The sequence below is a fragment of the Triticum dicoccoides genome, unplaced genomic scaffold (assembly GCF_002162155.2).
Source record: "Triticum dicoccoides isolate Atlit2015 ecotype Zavitan unplaced genomic scaffold, WEW_v2.0 scaffold25690, whole genome shotgun sequence".
Classification (NCBI taxonomy): Eukaryota; Viridiplantae; Streptophyta; class Magnoliopsida; order Poales; family Poaceae; genus Triticum; species Triticum dicoccoides.
The window spans coordinates 1-6947 of record NW_021254877.1 but is presented as its reverse complement, the minus strand read 5'-3'; the positions used below and the strand labels follow the sequence as shown (position 1 = coordinate 6947).

Below are 6947 nucleotides of genomic sequence, written 5' to 3'. Positions count from 1 at the left end.
TCCGCATTGCACTCGAGAGGTCCAAGGTGGGCATGAGGGCAGTTCAAGATCGGCTCCCTCGCCTCTTCCCCGCTGACTCAGCGAGGGCGCCGGCTCTGGCTCCTCCCGGCTCGCGCGCAGCTCCGTGAGGGCTGCGCAGTCCCTGCCTCCCCCACGACGGCCCCTGTCGGCTCTCGGCCCGGTTGTTGCTCCCCTGCGTGGGCAGCGTTGGGTGCTTGTGCCCGCCCATCCAGCTCGGACGCGCGCCGAAGTAGGAGGCGCGCGCCGCCCGCCGCGAGAGGCAGAGGGAAAAGGAGAGGGGCGCGTCGGAGAGCTCTGTCTGCCGCCACCGCAGGTTACCTGTGGAGCCTGACGAGGACGAGCGGCTCCTCGCTTGGGTTTTACCGTCGGTCGCTTACGACGGCGGAGACGGACGCTCGGCAGCTCTGTCGGAAAAAACGCAAAGGCTCTCCGGCGTGCCATCGAGCAGTCTGAGCGCGAGGCCAAGAAGTAGGCGACGGAGGTGAACAATTGTGCCATCCTATGTTTGATTCTGTGTGCGTTGACTGATCTACATAGTTTGATCGACGTTGCATGGTTTAGTATCGATATATAGGGGTTCTGATATGAGATACACAGATGTGGAGGACATAATTTAAGGAGTGTCAGGTCAGTGCATGCGGATACGCGGGCTCTAAAAGAACTTATTTATGTTTAGAAATGAAGGGAGTATTTAGAAACGGAGTGAGTATATATATACTGTAGTCCAGATGGGATGGGAGCTCTCAATTATTACCGGGCAACAGTGCGCGGCCGATGGATCTAGATCCAGAGGTGGTGACAACTACCACTGTCCACTAGTACGTGCACCCTCACTCACTCTCTCAAAGCTAAGGGTGCGTTTGGTTGCAAGGGCGGTCATGAATGGGTTGGGATCATTCAGAAAATAGACATGTTTGGTTATAAAGCACATGAATGGTTCGAGCCAAAAAAAGAGAATATGCCATGAAGATGCTGAACCGTTCCACCCAACCAAATCGGTCGAATCAAATGGCCACCCTTTGCATGCATGACTATGTGAGCATGACTGGTGGTCCCGTCCTAAATAATTAGCTCACCACTTATATTCAGCCAAACACATGAATTGAATGGTTCAATCCCAAAAAAATTGAACGGTCCCAACCCATTCATACGACACCTTCAGCCAAACGCATCCTAAGCTAGCTGAGCTGGGCGGTGCTCTCTGCTCCCCACCTCTGCTGCTCTCACCTCCGCCTCGCCGTCCTCTCCGGGAACGCAGCCCCGGTCGCTTCCACTCCGGCTGTCCGGCAACGCACTCCCATCACCTCGCCCTCTCACCGCGGCGACGTCGGCTCCCGGATCTGAACCAGCCGCAACCTACCGCCGCCGGACAGCAGCAGGTCAGGTCAGCGCTCCCTCTCTCTCTCTCTCTCTCTAACCAATTGTTAGGGCCGACTAGACTAGTATTGGATTTGTGAGATTTGAGTGCTCCAGGATGAATGCCTAGCTAGGCCTAGCTTTGGTTGAGAAACACGCAAGTTTCCTTTAAGCAATAGTATTACGTGCTGGTGCTACCGTCGTGGATTTGGAAATTAAAGAAATATGAAAAGGAGGATGCCTAAGTTTGGATTTGAAAAATACTGAAAGCAATATGGAATGGATTTTGCGAGATTTGAATAACGATATGTAGGTAAATGCGTAATATAAGTTTGGTTGACCACACAGAAACAAATAAACAACATCTCTTTAACCATTTTTATTTTATTTATGTGCTTAATTAATTCCCATATATAGTTGGTAGTATAAAGTTAAAGAATGTGACTGCAAATTCCTGGCCTCATGCCTTCCTTTATATTTCTCTTGTGATTGCAAATTCTCAACAGGTACCCATCCCTGGCCTGCTGTGCTGCGACTCAACCCCCCATTTGCAGCAGCAGCAGCAGCAGCTAGGTAGTAGGCAGCGGCATCTGTCACCGGCAGCAAAGGCAGGCAGGCGGTGCGCTCGCGCCAACGTACGTACTATGCACGCACTCCGCCCCTTTAGTTTGCAGCTTCCAGCAGCCGTTTTAACTTTTAACATCAAATTCCTTTTGATTCCTTGATTGATGCAGGCGCCACGTGTCGTCCATCCCTGCATCACGCCAGAGGATGGCCGTCGTGGCCCTCGGCGCGGTGCAATGGGTGGTGGGGAAGGCGCTAGCCCCCGTCGCAGATGGCGTGCTGGAGGCTTGGGCAGCCACCAAGAACTTTGGTCCCAACGTCTAGGCCCTCAGGATGGAACTGCTGCTCGTGCAAGCAACGCTTGAAAATGCCGGCCGCAAGGAGATCGGTGGCCCGGCCATGGAGGAGCTGCTGCAGAGGCTGCGGGACTCGGCGCACAATGCCCAAGACTTGCTGGACGAGCTGGACTACTTCCGCATCCACGACGAGCTCCATGGCACGTACAATGCTGCCGACCAGCACGACAAGGGTGTCTTCCACGACCTTGCCCTCAATGCTCGCCACACTGCCAAAGCTGTTGGCAAACTGGTTAGCTGTTGCCCTTGGCAGCATGCTAAGCGCCGGCAGAGGTCACCCGGCGAATCCTCCTCAGCACAAGACACCAATCAAGAAGTCAACGGATGCATGCCCAAGCTGATTGGTAAACTCCTACCTTGCTCATCCTCCCAGGATCCACATATTCGTGAGAAAGATTGTGGCAGTGTGCAAGAAATGGCAAAGTTTGAGTTTAATAGGGTTGATTTCTCTCGAAAGATGAAGGACATCATAGAGAAATTGCAGCTTGTGCGGAAGAATGTTAATGGCCTTTTGCAGAGTTGTGACCCTAGAAGTGTCTCAGACATTGCCCAGTGTCGTCCTATCACCAAGGGTCGAATTGATGAGCCAAAACTGTATGGGAGGGACCGTGTCATGGATAGCATTATACAGAACATCACCAAGGGTCAATACGGTGACAAGGGTATAACTGTGCTTCCGGTTGTTGGTTCAGGGGGAATGGGGAAGACAACTCTCATACAACACGTATATCGCAGCCAACAAGTGCAGGAACACTTTCCAGTCATGATCTGGATATGTGTGTCACTCCATTTCAATCTGGATAAGGTGCTAGAGCAGATTAAAACATGTACCCCTGCAGTTGAAAAGGAAAAAAGTGGCAGTACAACTGAAGATTTGATTGAGCAAAGATTAAAATCTAAAAGGTTCTTACTTGTATTGGATGATATATGGAAGATTAATAATGGGAATGACTGGGGAAAATTATTGTCGACACTCAATAAATCAAAGGAAAAGGGTTCCATGATTCTCGTCACAACTCGGTTTCAAGCAATAGCAAAGAAGGTTGAAACACCTGGCCACTCAATTAAGCTGAATGGTTTAGAGTGTAAAGAGTTTAGAAAGTTATTCCTTGCATTTGTCTTTGGTGATGAGCAATATCCAAGGGATAAACAATTTTTGCTTGAGACTGGAGATAAGATAATGGAAAAACTAAAGGGCTCCCCTCTTGCGGCAAAAACGGTTGGTAGATTACTGAGTAAAGACCTTAGTTTGCGTCACTGGAAAAGGGTCCTAAGAAGTAAAGGATGGGAGAAGTAGAACGATGACAATGCAATTATGCCTGCCTTGAAGCTTAGCTATGACTTTCTTCCTTTCCATCTGCAACAATGTTTTGCCTATTCTGGATTGTTTCCTGAAGATTACAATTTCAGAAGTGACGAGCTGATCAGTCTATGGATTGGACTAGATATTTTGAAACCCAATGGGCAAGACCAAATATTTGAAGACATAGGTCTGAGCAATTTAAATGAGTTAGTCATCCATGGATTTTTCAGAGAAGAGAAAACTTATTATGGTATGCGTTATGTTATGCATGACCTGCTGCATGATTTGGCATTGAAGGTTGCATCTCATGATTGTCTTAGTCTAAGTCTCCCTAGTGTTGGATCAGTAGAGATTCAGCCAACCACCCGTCACTTGTCTATAAGCACATATGGTTTAGGTAAATATGATGAAGTGTCTGGTAAAAAATTGAAGAGTGAATTGGAAGAACTAAAGACAAGATTTAAGGTTGAAGAATTGCAAGCATTGATGTTATTTGGAAAAATGGATGAAGGTTTTGTCAAGATATTTGGTGATTTTTTGGGGGAAGTGAACACTCTTCGTGTTCTTCATTTGCCCAAAATGCTTTGTCCCGTGGAGTTCATGTTACATAACTTTTCGGGACTTCTCCACCTACGATACCTATGTCTAGGGACACATGACATCCAGATGCATTTACCACTTAGCATCTCTAAAATTTATCATTTAAGGATTTTAGATCTTAAATGGTGGAATGGCAGTCGTGATTTGCCTGATGACATGAGCAACCTTGCCAAATTGTGCCATTCTTATGTCCCAAATGATGATAAGCTTCATTCTGATATTTATAATGTGGGAAAGCTTAAACTCTTAGAAGAGTTAAAGGTATTTGAAGTCAATAAAAAATGTGAAGGGTTTGAACCAAAGCAACTAGAGCACTTGACCAAGCTAAGGGAGCTTGGCATCTACAACGTTGAGAAGATAGATACAACAGAAGAAGCAGCTCAAGCAAAACTGATGGAGAAAAATTACTTGAGGAGGTTAACATTGGACTGGGATAGTAAGCGATCTAGTGTTGATCCTGGTGTGGAAGCAGCGGTTCTTGAGAGCCTTCATCCACATGGAGATCTTCAGGTGTTGTGCATTAGAGGGCACGGAGGTCCTTCTTGTCCAACATGGCTGGGTGATGAGTTCGCTGCTGAAGGTCTACAAGCTCTTTATCTGTATGGTGTTTCTTGGGAAGTTTTTCCTTCTTTAGGGAAGGCGTGGGATCTTCGTGAATTAAGGTTTGAGCATATTGCCAGGCCGAAGGAGTTTACTATAGAGAAAAGCTTTTGCATGCTAATAAAGTTTGAACTCATTGGCCTAGGAAGTTTTGAAAAATGGATTTTCCCAGCTGAACGAGATTCTTCCCTGGATGGAGAGCGGTTGCCAACGGATGCTCATACGTTCCCTCTCTTGCAAGTGCTGATTATTAAAGAGTGCCCAAAATTCTTAGAGTTTCCAATTTCAAACCATATTCTTTATCCTAAACTACAGGAGCTCAAGATACAGGACTGTCCAGAATTCTTGTCTCCCATCTCCTGGACTGAAAGTCTGCGTAATGTCGAGTTAGCAAATGTGAAACTATTAAAGAGGTTTACATACTCAGGATCATCCGGTGGAGCAGAATTGAAAATTACCGGAGAGAGTGATCTGCTTAGCTTAGACCAAGTGTTACTTTTCAGTAAAGAAACAGGTATTGAGAAGCTGACACTGGACAAGTGCCCACCTCTGGAGTTGAAGCACCTTCTGATGCTAACCTCGCTGAGGACATTGATTGTAAAAGAATCAGTTGGTCTAGTTGGACCACTAGGAGGAGGTCAGAGTGATGTGGAATGGCAGCTCCCTGTTGAGTATATCAAGATCTACAAATTAAATGGTAATACTGGCAAGGAACTGACAGAGCTCCTCCCCCACCTCCCAAAGCTCTCCAAATTGGTAATATGGTGGTGTAAAAGCATAAAAAAGCTGGTAGTGGGGGTGGATGTGCAACAAACAACACAAGAAGCATCAGAGATGGGGGGAGGTGAAATAACAGCAGCAGCAGAGGAAGAGGATGATGGGGTGCTGCTCCTCCCAGCTCATCTCTGTGACTCACTACGGGAATTGTGGTTCAATTACTGCCCAGAGCTGGTCCTGGTTGACCCTCCAACTCTTGTTCCTGGTGGAGGATGGCTCCAAGCCTTGCGATCCCTCCAGAGATTAACAATACGGTGGTCCCCAAAGTTTCTATCCACCTTCTCCTTTTCCCGTTACCTTTTTCCTTCCTCCCTGCAGTTCCTGGAGCTTGTGGGTGTGCAAGGTATGGGAACACTGGAGCCCCTCTCAAACCTCTCCTCTCTTATCAGATTAGAATTGGGTAATTGTGGAGAGGATCTGAAATGTCAGGTCTTGTGGTCTCTCATTACCACCGGCGGCCAACTCAAGGAATTAGAAGTCAGGGGCAGCCATAGATTTTTTGCTGATCGGGATCCCAATCCCAGACGGGCTTTGGAGGATGCTGAGGGAGGTGAAGAGCAGCAGACACAGATTGTTTCATCCACACTGCATGAGCTCGGGACAGATGACATAGCAGGATTTCTTGCTGCACCCGTCTGTAGATTCCTCTCTTCCTCCCTCACCAAGCTGAAACTTCGAGGGAATTGGTGTGAAGGGATGGAGCGGTTCAGCAAGGAGCAAGAGGACGCCCTTCAACTCCTCTCCTCCCTCCAGGAACTTGACTTTTCATGTTTCAAGGACCTTCACCAACTCCCTGCAGGGATGAGCAACCTTACCAGCCTCAAGAAATTAACAATCTATGAATGTCCAGCCCTCTCATCATTGCCCAAGGATGGCCTCCCCAAATCACTGCAAGAGCTAAATGTCGGATTGTGCAGCAACCAGCAGATAAGACAGGAGTGCCGCGGATTAGAGGGAACCATCCCGAAAATCGTACTATAATGATCCAAGGTAACACAAACATACTTTATTGTGTTTTTCCACTTTGCCCTTTTGTTGCAATCTTGCTTAATAACAGTGTGTTTGTTCCCATCCACTGTGCAGGACAATGCCTTGTACATTCTTTCAGCCCTGTAGAGTCCAACTCTTTTCATGACATGAGGGTCTTGTGGCCGTCGTCTTCCTTCCTATACAAAATTCTGGTGAGTACATCTAAACTGAAACTTTACTCCTACTGTGCCATATTAATAATACCAACTTCCACTGCTATATTAGAAAGTACTCCCTCCATCCGGAAATACTTGTCATCAAAATGGATAAAAGAAGAAGTATCTAGACGTATTTTAGTTCTAGATACGTTCATTTTTATCCATTTTGATGACAAGTATTTT

At 47.1% G+C, this 6947-nt stretch overlaps 1 pseudogene; it reads left to right on the top strand.

The window, feature by feature from the left end:
• The first annotated feature begins 1324 nt into the window (after window positions 1-1324).
• LOC119345608 lies at window positions 1325-6761 on the top strand (annotated as a pseudogene).
• The last annotated feature ends 186 nt before the right edge of the window (window positions 6762-6947 follow it).